We start from the raw sequence: 12,627 nt of genomic DNA, 5'->3' as shown, positions 1-12,627 counted from the left end.
AAAACCTTGTAAAGTAATGGGCAACAAAATGAAAAGAGAAATGTAAAAAAAATGGTAAGATTTGGTCACTTCGAGTTGACTTAGTTTGTATTTTTCCTTGTGGACCAGTACTAGGCCGTTTGGTACTGGGTCGGAAATGAAATCAAACTGTAGGTGTGCTTTAAGGTAGTTTATCACTGTTAATTGACAATGATTGATTAGTCATAAATATAGCTGATCTGGTTTGGTCAGTATTGGATGCACCAGGAATCGAACCTGTATTGTATCTGTGAGGGGGGGATTTTGTAAGGTTTATTGTTCTATATTCTTCATCAATTTTCCATTATCGGTCAAATCATAATACGCTACAAAGCCAAGGGGCCGAGACACTTGCTCTCAGCCAAGAGGCCGAGTCAAGGTCCTAGCCACAGAGCCATGCAGCGATCAGTGCGAATGCACCGTTCCCGGAGGTACTGCAATACCGGGCCGATGCGTGGAGTGGACATAGCAAGCTCTTATTTCATCTACGGATTGCAAAAATCAAAGTTGCACAATTGTAATTACATAAGTTGTAAACTACGCAATAATCTTAACCAAAAGGCAGGGGGTTTTGGGGTTTTTAAGGGTTTTTGATCTATCTTCGTTATTCATTATCCATTATCCGTTATCGGTCAGTTCATAATATGCTACAAAGCCTAGGAGCCGGGACACTTACTCTCAGCCAAAAGGCCAAGCTAAGGTCCTAGCCCTAAAGCCTTGCTGCGATCATTGCGAATGCACCGTTCCCGGAGGTACTGCAATACCGGGCCGATGCGTGGAGTGGACAGAACAAGCTCTTATTCCATCTCCGGATTGCAAAAATCAAAGATCATGGCAGTGCTGAATCCTAGCCGCAAACCTACTGGGATAGTAGTTGTCAAAGCAAAAGGCTTTGATTTTTATCTCATCATCACACTAGTTTTAATCTCGGTGCCATGTTTTACATCTTTGTTTTAGCTGAGCTATTTTTCATCATGCTCCATAATTATGTTGTTATCATAAACTGTCAAGACAATTCCAATTCATATATAAGTATATAATACAAATTAATTCAATTTCAAATATAACATTGACGAAAGACTTACTGTCAAAATGCATTGAAATTAACTTCACAGTATTCTAGAAGAACAAGCTCACTTGTTTTTGTTTAAAAAATAAGTCAACAAAAACATAATTTTGGTTCAAACCAATTGGATTTGGATATTGCGACAACAAAATGACCGAAACGCTGTATCAAAAACATGTTGCACCTACATTATTGTTCTTCCAAATATTTATGTTTATGTTTATGTTTAAATATTGCAATATTGAGGAAAATATTTGCAAGTCGTCATGAATCAACTGTGCCCGCTCATTTGGCTCCAAACGCTGCGGGCTCTGATTGGCTCCCTGTCCGTATTTGAACCCAGTCCTGTCGGTCGCCTGTGGTCAATCCGTCTGCGAACCTCTGTTTTTACAAGGCAAGCCTTTTTCGACCATGACGCCCGGCTGTCCCGGTTTTGCTCCCGTGTGTCCCGTTTTGATCCCAACCATGTCTGCTCTCCCGAACCTGACTTCCGACCCATTTTTGATCCCGACTACGTCTACTCTTCCGTCCTGGCTTACGACTCGTTTCCGACCCCGACCACGCCTTGCTCTCCCAGTCCCGGCTATCGACCCGTTTTTCGTTTCTGACACCGCCATCGCCCACGACGGAAGATCCACTTCCGTATTCGGATCACAATCCAATGCGAGAGCGTCTGGCTTCCCGCGTCCAGCGAGCATCCGATCCCGGGTGCTGCCCTTCGTCTTTCTTTCAATAAAATTGTGAGAAAACGTTACGCGATTGGGTCTACCCTGTGTGCTGGTCCTTACACAAGGATGCAAAAATATATTATGATACCTGATTTTGCACATTTTAATGACTTTAGAATGCATTGAATTATATTCCGCTGTTTTTGCAATTACTCTGTTAAAAAGTATTGAAGTTTTAGAAAAGGCTTTTTCAGTCTATTAGCTTCCTTATTTAACTCCAAAACGGGTTATTTCCTAACAAAAATTAAAATGGAACAGGGTATTCCAACTTGTGTATCGATTCCAGATGTAAATGCCTAAGAATTAAACCACACTTATTAATTCATTGTGCCATTTTTTAAAGTCACATTTTAAGCTTGAGCCCCCCATAATGGCTTCACTTTTCAAGTGTTTTAAGACATAATTCTGTGCCCTGTAAATTTGCACCGTCAAAACCGTGAGGGAAAAAAGAAAACTGAGTTGGAGTGAAAATGGTGCAAAACAAACTTCCTGCGACAAACTCAAAGTGTCTTATTTGTGCCAGTCTGCAACTACCGCATTTATCGTGTGCATTGCAAATAACCAAATGTCAAACTTTCAGTTCATATATAAAAAAAGAAAATACACACTTGCTTCCACACGTATACATATTCTCGTACATTGAGAAAGGATGCATTCATCCCATTTAGTTTTCTAAATATTTGGAGTTATGGAATAGTTTATTTTGTCCATCCACACATTCACTTATTAAGATTTACAGACTATACAGTATATTGTGAATATGTGTAATGCAGGCCCGTTTGAGTGTGCATCTAAGCAGCGAGGACAAAATTGCCTCTGGGTAAGGGCAAGCTCATTGAACAGGGAGTATGTAGTGTTTGAATTTGTAAGAGAAATGGAATGTTGACATGACATTACAAGCTCTGATGTTTAATTGAAACAAATACAATATTGAACATAAGCAGACAATGCATTCAGAGTGCACTTATAATGAAAACAAAGTATAACATGGTCGTGACATGGGTTTTTAATAGCACTTTATTCAAGATGAAAAGTAGACTTATGGGTACAACAGATAATTTATTATACCATATTTTCTGCACTATAAGGTGCACCTAAAAGCCTTTTTTTTTTCCAAAAGCTGATGATGCACCTTATGGGCCCGGTCACACAGCCGTTTGCGTCTGTATCGCGGGTAAAATTTTGCGATTTTTTTTTGCCGGTGGTTGCCCGCGATGGAAAATGCGCAAAATTGGCCAACCCGCTGTTCATCGGTGGTATGCCCGCAAAACAGACGCCGGCGACTGTTCCGCTCCCTCATCGCGTCATTTCCGCGTCATTTCCGCGTGTGAACCACGGGTATAAAAGCTGCCGAGCCGGTGTTATGCCGAGAAATGCATCCTTGCCGAGATTTGCATCCCCTCGCTACTACAACCACTTTTACCTCGTTTTATCTCACTTTTATCTCACTTTTAGGGAATTTAATGGCGAACATATAACCAAAACCCCTTTGTCTTGCATTTATTGGGAATGTAATACAACATAAACCATTCCGTCTTTGTATTTGTTGTGAATGTAATCCAACGGTAATGCACGCCGTATACAAATCACTTTTGAGCAGGTAACATGTTTATTTTGCCTTTTTCTATTCAAATCGCTCGTATTGAAACTGTTATGCACTCTACCATAAAGCTTATTTCTGCATAATACGCTTTACGGTAGAGTGCATATCAGTTCTCAAAAGTGATTTATATACGGTGTGCATTACCGTTCGATTACGTTCACAACAAAAACAAAGACGGAATGGTTTATGTTGTATTACATTCCCAACAAATGCAAGACGAAGGGGATTTGGTTATATGTTCGCCATTACATTCCCTAAAAGTGATATAAAAGTGAGATAAAACGAGGTAAAAGTGGTTGTAGTAGCGAGGGGATGCAAATCTCGGCAGGGATGCATTTCTCGGCATAACACCGGGCTGTAGAAATTATAACCGCTCAAGACTCAGTCCCGTGAAGATCAAGATTTCAAGCTATGGCACCGAAGAAGCCAATAGGTTATTGTAATAGTTTTTCATTTTTATTTTATTATCTTGTTATGAAATGAAAAGAAATGTCAAGAAATAAAAATGGATTAAGACGAGGTCACTACGGTGACGGGGATCCATGTTCACCCCTTGACGTCTCGAGCACAACTGACGTGTGCTCGGCAAATCGTGCTGTATATACGCAGAGAAAGGCGATTGACCGTCACACGCGTAACACGCTAATTTCACGTAATAACACCGCGATACAGGCGCAGAACATGCTATGACCGTGCTCCACCCACGATTACCCGCTGAAATTTCGCGTCCTGCCCACGTGTAACCACGACCTGGCCGCGGCCATAGCACGTCGTCCCGCGTCATTTCCGCGTCATTGCCTCGTGTGTACCACGTGTGCCGCCCGCGGTTAACACGTGGTCTAAAGTTTTGAGCAGCGCAAAACTTTTTCGCGCGGCCAACCGTGTGTGAATTTCCGACCGCGTGTAAAGCACTGCTGTATCTCGTCTGTATGGCGATCTCAAAGCGTCCAACAGCGTCTGCTTCACAGGCAGAAATTTCTGGCCGTGATTCAGCCTCGATACAGATGCAAATGGCTGTGTGACCGGGCCCTATAATACAGTGCGCCTTATATATGGATCAATATTGAGTGGCAAGGTCTCGCGACTAAGGCAAGCAGCTGCCGACTAGATTTTTTTGCCCGTAGGAGAAGTTGTCTGCGGTGTATGCCGGGATATATATACCAGCGTTTCATTTCCTAACCAATGTGTGAAACATCATTTGAATTGGTCATTACTGGCTAAAGTTATTCAGAGGTAAAGGAGGCCGGTCCTTTTTAGCATTTACAGGCTCGTGCTAAAACGGCATAAAGCAAAGCCTGCATTTGGTCGAAAAACATGTGAATCTCAAGTTAGGTTGCTCTATGGGCTGGAAAAAACATTTTTTAGTAGTCTGTATTTGTCAATCGGAATTATGGGACAGTTAGCAACAAGCAACGTCTGCTTCTCGGAGATTTCATCTTTTATTCGTCGGCATTATTGCGTGTTTTGGAGTATGTAAATATTTTACACGGTTGGATTTACTACACCCACGGATATAAGAGGACCGTGGTTGTGTATTATTATTGAACATGATGGCTGCAAGACGACTTTGGTGAGCTACCCTGGCTTAATATTTTCCCAGTATCTTGTTTCAGACTGATCTTGATGTTTCTGTGATAAGTCTATTTTTCAATTCAATTCAAAGTGTTTATTGTCATATGCACAGTAAAGAACCAAGTTTCCCTGCAGGATGAAATTCTTACTTTGCTGTCCACACAGTTGCCAGCAAAAAATAAAATAGAAACTAAGAAATGGTTGGCATTCCTTAAATCCCAAAAGTTTAACCTTTTTAATAATTTGTGGAATAACATATTTGAGTGATTGTTGACCTCGTATAGACACCGTACCTGTCTAAGACACGCATTTGCTTCTTTGCGAGCCGTCGAAATGTTAGGGGTTAATACGTTTGACTGGACTATCTGACTGTTTTGTTGACGTTCCCACTGTAGCGCCTTATAGTCTGGTGCGCCTTATGTATGGTGCGCCTTATGTATGGAAAATATAGGACAAATAACTATTTTTGGGGGGTGCGCCTTATAATCCGGTGCACCTTACAGTGCGGTATTTACTTACTGCAGTGTTAGCACTAATATTTTACTAGGGAACGTGTTCATGGATTGATGTAAATACAATTTTGTAACCCTAATGTCATTACTCCATTGTGGTAAACTGCAAATGTCCACTTATTAAATGAAGCTTGCTGATTACTCCTGCATCAATTATGATGTCACGTACAAGCCTTGATCCACCAGGAACTTTCAGTTAACGGATTTTGTTCACCTTCAAAGTACACCTAATTACAGGTATGGTGGTGCCGTCTCTATCGCATAGTACTAGGCTTGTTGAATCCTTTCTTATGCAGACATTCCACCTACTGTATGTACTAGCATCAAAGCTGTATTTACAACAAATACAGGGTCTGCTTATATGTGCATATTTGGTACTTTGTCACCAGAAGCAAATCTTACGTAACACATGGGGTCGGAGGCGTGGCTTGAACAGGAATAACAAACAAACGGGTAATCAATAAGGCTGACGTGAGCACATAATGTTATGGTAAAAGATTCTTTTGCACCCTGGTCATCCTGGAAGGGGGATTACAACTTGTGAGAACCCTTCAGGTCATCTTGTGATTATGGTCTATACAAATACATGTGACTTGATTTACAGAAATTTGGTAATTTTCTCGTGAAAATATTTTTGCAATTCGCCATGCCGGTAGAAAAAAAGAAAACATCTTGGACAGTAAACAGAAATTTAGAAAGTCTTTAGTGGTTTGAAGCCCAGAGAGAAAATCAAAAAATGGAGAGCCTCGGTTAAGTGGTTGTCTGCAAGCTCTCAAGATTGCAAAAGTCAAAAAATATGTAGGGTTCACTGATTCTACAGGTTAGTGTACAGGTTTTCTATCTGTGTTAAAGCAGTTTAAGGGGGCACCTATTCGAGTATGTTCACTGTAATTTGTAACTAGATAATTACTCTCAGAGTAATGTGCTACCTTTTAGGTATCTGTGTTATGGGTGGTAGCTTTTTAAAATAAGTAACTAGTAACTCTAACTAATTACTTTTTTTCAGTTACGTGCCCGACACTGGCCATAAGTTTTCAATTACCCTCTATTTAAGATCAAAAGTAGATACAACGGATACTGTACAGCACTGAACTCACCACGGGTACCTACTAATGTATGCTGGAAAACATACACCTTGAAAGGGAGTCCTCATACTCCATACACATAGCAACAAGGAATGTTTGTCCCGGCTGCCATACATCAACAGTTTTAAACCTGAGCTGGAGCCATTAATAGACCAGTAGATGACGGATGAGTTCATATGCTTTACAAGCAGCCCTAGACAATGGCTGAGGCCTGATGACAGATTGCCGGACCATAACCCAGTTAATGTTAAACTCATTCTTGCTGCTCAATTTCACAAGTCTAATTCTATTCAGCTCTGCTGCAGTGTCCTAGCCTGTCGGCGAGGTGTCGGGCTGTGCCGTGAAACTCCCAATCCCATCCTCTGGTAATGATTCCCTTGCTCTGCTCTATTGTATTGTTTTCTGCATAATCAGGTTGGTAGTCAAGGCTTTAGGTGACAATGCCATCTGTCAAGTTCATTTGCTCTGGAAAATGCAATGGAATAACGGCCAATCCTATTTTATATCCATACACACCTACAGTGTGTGTATATATATGGACAAACAAACCTATATATATATATATATATATATATATATATATATATATATATATATATATATATATATATATATATATATATATATATATATATATATATATATATATATATATATATATATATATATATATATATATATATATATATATATATATATATATATATATATATATAAATATACTGTGGGTGATACATGGGGATTTTGGTATCGCTCCAATCTAAGTAAATACATGGTAGTATCGATTGATACCGATCCAATATGGATACCTTTTAGTTATAAAGCACTACATTCTTGGGAACAACAAATATTTTATTCTTTATTAAAAAACTACAATGTGAACTTTAACAAAATACAAACACATACATATTTCCACCATTACTTTTTCAGAAGAGAAATCAAGAGGGTCAAAACCTCTAAATAAATCTGCAATGTAACGGTAATACAAATAGTGTATCACAATGTCAACAATTCAACTCAAATACCTCCAATCGAACCATGTTTTGAAAAGAATGTCAAAATAATTAGAATTGTCTGTATTTTCATTAATGATAACGTGATGAATATTGTTTACAACACAATTTGCGGTGGTAATCCAGGAAAAATCACATAATAGAGTTTTGAAGGAGAATAAAAGATAAAAATAATCTCAGGATTGATAGGCAAAAGATATTTACAGGGTAATGATTGGAGACAGACTCTAGTTGTAAGTGCATTGCAATGTATGTGCAGAGAATTGCCACTTTAAATAAATTGATGGACGACCAAAGTAAAGATCCTAGGACAATAGGGTCGATCCGATCTAAGTACTTGCTTAGTATCAATACTATCAGCATTTAGATTGATTCACTCACCCCTAATATATAACTTATTTATTTCAATTTTAACTTTCTTGTCAAACGTGTCAGTCCCTCTTTTAAGCACGTAAACATGCAATACAAAAGGCACAATTCAAATAACCAGTAGCTGCTAAAACAAATAGCAGCACGTTTTCTTTTGCCTTTAAAAAAGTACAAATATATAGCTTTTGAATGAAAAATATGCAAAGTAGAATCCACACAGAGCAGTTTTGCATTTATTTGGCAGAAAGCAAAAGAGTGGGAAGGGAAGGGCAGGTTCAGTGTCCTGACAGCCTGATGGAAGAAGCTGTCCTTTAGCCCACTGGTTCTAGCTCTGAGTATTGCGTGCAAACAATAATATTTTGCTCCCCTAATTTTTGATTAAAATTTTGAATACAATTTAGTTTAACTTCTGATAAGGCCAAACTAGGTATTGTAAATCACGAATAAATATGTGGAGCCATGATAAAAATCAATTATTGACAACAAAAATGATGAACCCAACGCATACATTTTTTTACAGTACTTTACAGCTTTACCGTAACTGAAATTTCAATGTGGTCAAGGCGAGGAAAATAAATAAAGAGACGAGGCCTTGCTAAGGAAATGTAATCATTAATCAAACACCATACATCCCAGCAGATGATAAGAATTCTTGAAAATGGCACAGCCTGAAAAAGTCTGTTATTAACGCGGTTGATTATTAATTACTATTTCTGTTAGAGGGATGGTAAAACCTATTTGTGCATTGGTATGCCCCAGCGGCAGTGTTGTGGTGTGTGACTTCATGTCAGTTCGATTGAGCATATGTTCTAAGGTACTCTCATTATTATTATTACTACACTATTCACACATACAAACACCTTTCTTAGATAGGCCTCACTTCTTAACATGAGGCATAGGAAATTGTCGGTACATATTTTATATTGTCCACGCACGATTTAAATAGTTTTAATAAAAATCGAGCCTATGTGTCTTGTGGGTAAAGATATGTCGTTGCACTCTATGTTTTGCAATGTGGTCAGCGTTATCTTCGATTGATAAATCATCAAATAATATACTAATACATCTAAGCCATCCCGGATTAATGACGCACACCTAAACTTTGATTTCTATTTTTAATTAGAAATGTGGGTGTTTCTGTCTTGTTTGTCTTTACAGAGGCTGCTTTATGACTGCTACCACCCGAGTCTTCTTTAAATATTGGAACCCATAGATCTAGTATCTCATGTCAGACATCCCCTTTCACAACGCCAGGTCCTAATTTAAAATAGATGATTTGACATTTTAATGAGCACCGCAAGGACAATTAGGCAGATTTATCTGGGATACATGTCATAATAAAAAACAATAGGAATTGAAAACCAATAAAACAAGAATGTCATGCAAACCTACATGACCGACAAATTAATATATGGCTGCTGGCGGTGTACGCCATTTTTCTTTAATTAGCAGATGTACGGGTCGAGATCAAACAGATCCCCAGACATACTATTGAGTAAAAAAGCGTATTTGTGTAAATATAAAATTAACTTTTGAATCTTACTACAAATTACCTCATGTGTGCAAGGCAGTTCCAGGGTGCACAAGAAGAAGGTTTTACACTTGCCTGAAATTTAGGACAAATATATCGATTTGATTAAGACTGTAGCTACATCTATGCTATTATAGCCACATTACATTTATGCCAAGGGTGGGCAGAAATTACATAATTACTCCATGATTGAAATAAAGATCAACCAAGGAGAAAAAAAATCGATGGAACACAAACTCTCTGTTGCACTGTACACTGTCTTAACAGGTCTAAGTTCAGTTTAGTTTTTAGAGCACAGGACCACCAGTGCTATAGATGACCTCCGAAAAGGCAATAGATTTTATCTCACTATTACACTATTTTTACTCATGGTACCAGAGAAGAATGTTATGTTTGTTGTGCAATTCACATGTTACAATAACAACCAATTATTTTCCATTCAAAGAATTTTAAGCAACAAATTTATTATCATTTTGACATTTAGATAACACAACAAAATTGAAATTTGCAGTGTGATAATGAGATAAAACCCAATGCCTTTTAATATGAGGTCATCAACATATCTGTTAGTCTTCTGGTAAGAATTAAGCACTCTTATAAACGTGACATGGGTTTGAATCTTGGAACAAGTAAAAGCACATGCAGCCTATGAGTTGTTTTTCTCAGGTAAAATTAAAAAAAATGCATTTATACAAATAAGTACAGTTTATAAAGAATACATCAAAATGCTCTATCGTATTGTTCAGGGTACCGGACCAAATGCGAAGGTGAGTCGTATTTGCCCTCGGGCCATAGTTTGAGGACCACTGCTGCAGTTGGTATGTAGTCAGAACAATTATACTATCCCCTTTCCTATAATGCATCATGAGTACTGTAGAAAAATGTGAGGTTTATAATATAAGGTAAAATATGTCTATTCTTTCCTCTACTCTGTTCACCGTCCAATGAGTGTGAGTGAAGATGGTAAACGCTTACATCATTCAAAGGCATTTATCTGAATAGGGCACTGGGGAGCAGAACCATCATCACAAGCAGCCGCTAATGGTCCTCTCCGGATCCAGGAAAATCTCTCTGCAGCTCGACCCAGCGCATCCAGGCCAAATGCTGTGGGCACTACAGCAAAGCAGCCGGGGCCAAATTTTACCCTAATGAATTTGGACCTTGCCAGGTTATTGCAAAATGAGACCATGGCCATCAAATACCCTCCTAGATGATCTGAAGCGACTCCCGTGACCACCATTCATGCCAGGTAGCCCGGTGCCAGGTGTAAATGGGGTTTGTGTCGGGGGGCGTATATGTGATCGATGTTTTTGTCTTTGGCATGCATCTGCTCAGCCAAAGCCTTCATTTTCTCTCAAATGCCACCATGCACATATCCAAACTTATTACCATACATTTGCAAATACATGCTCATACATGGCAACAACAGAGTGGGGGCTCATTTGTCAAAAATCCCACACAGTTCCATATCAGTGGAACTCAAGCTGTAATGAAGCCTGAGGAAAATTGGACAGTTATTCGCAGTTTTCAAAATTAGGTTTGTCCATGAAAGTACAATGGACATATTGATTTTCTTTCATATAAAATGCTGTTGATAATTTCAAATTGTATGTTGAGCTTTGGTCCAGTCAGATGGAAATGTGCAGGTTTGTATCACATCAAACATAACTATTTAACTATAACTATGATTATGCCCTTTACAAGTTGCAGGGTAACGGACCGTATTCTAAAAGCAGTTGAGTTACAATATTTTACTAATAATGCGTTACAGTACTCTTTACTGAGAAAAATAATTGTGTTTATAGGGACATGGTACAATGTCGGTAGGTCGGAGCTTCTATGAGCAATAGCGGTTGTTGCACTTTCTCGTGGTCCCAACACTTGTCAAGCCCAGTATGAACTGAAATAAAAGACATTTTATTTAGTGATATTACTTGCTTACAAATTTGTGTTTGTTAACATGAATCATTGTTGTTTATTTGTTTGTTTACATAACCACTTCTGGCAGACAGTTTGTTCGTTTCAGTGCTCAGTCCCATCAGATCTACTTAAGTACATGCTAGCCAAATTAGCCCAGTAATTCTAATGATCTTATTGCTGTTTCATTTTAGAAAAGCTATTTGGTTTTGCAAACTTGAATTAAACCGGATTCAAACTAAAATGTATCAAATACTGGGAAAATACTTTCATTTATTTATTTTTTTGTTACAGTACTAGTATGTATATCTGTTTTAGTGAATGCATTACACAACTTTCAGGAAGGGATGGGGAGTGCTATTTGGAGGTGAGCTTTGATAGATACTTATTTGAAAGTTCGAGTTATATCCTTTAGTGATTGGGTTTGGGCAATAGATGTCTTTTTGTGTTAAGATACTAACAAAAAAAAAGGTGAGAATCAACGAGCGTGTGTTGTCATTACAATTGAGAGCTGTTTCAGCTATAACAATATTACAGCGTAAGTGGCATTGCAAAAAAAAAAAGACTATTTTTTAAGCAAAGTAAGCTTCACCTTAACAATGTACATGCCAAGTATGCCATAATAGCCGTACCAATATTCTGTTAGGCCATGGTTGCATAAGATATCATTTTATAATCTAGTATTTTTCTGTTAATATTTCCTACTAATTCGTCAGATGTTGGTAAGGCCATCAGGGCATGAGAAATATAAAAACAGTAATGCTACCATCAGATGGAAAATGTTTTAAGTTAATATTTGCTCATTAGCGATTGTTTCAACAAACTTGTGACATGGTATTAATACAAATTTATTTCTGATATAAAAATATAAGACTATCCATCCATTCATTTTCTGCACCGCGTAGCCTCAGTAGGGTCGCAGGGTGCTGGAGCCCATCCCAGCTATCTTAGGACAGTGGGCAGGGGACACCCTGAGCTGGTTGCCAGCCAGTAGCAGTATAAGTCTAATTAGGTGCTACCATTGTTTATAAAATGTAACCATTTTTTGACTTTTTCTAATTGTTCTGAGTAATGCAATTTTTATAGTTAAGGTAACGTAAATCATGCAAGGACTTGCTCCCTCATATCTTTCAGATTTGATTTCGCCCTATTTTCCGGTCCGGAGCCTTCGCTCTAAAAATGTTGGTCTACTAGTGATCCCAAGAGCCAAGAA

At 38.4% G+C, this 12,627-nt stretch overlaps 2 pseudogenes; both read right to left on the bottom strand.

The window, feature by feature from the left end:
* Nucleotides 1-427: 427 nt before the first annotated feature.
* LOC148371650 (U2 spliceosomal RNA) lies at nt 428-591 on the bottom strand (annotated as a pseudogene).
* A 157-nt stretch (nt 592-748) lies between these two features.
* Nucleotides 749-921, bottom strand: LOC148371649 (U2 spliceosomal RNA; annotated as a pseudogene).
* Between the last annotated feature and the right edge of the window lie 11,706 nt (nt 922-12,627).

The sequence above is a fragment of the Urocampus carinirostris genome, chromosome 2, assembly GCF_059441175.1.
Source record: "Urocampus carinirostris isolate Australia breed hairy pipefish chromosome 2, RoL_Ucar_1.0, whole genome shotgun sequence".
NCBI lineage: Eukaryota > Metazoa > Chordata > Actinopteri > Syngnathiformes > Syngnathidae > Urocampus > Urocampus carinirostris.
This window is presented reverse-complemented; position numbering and strand designations above follow the sequence as displayed.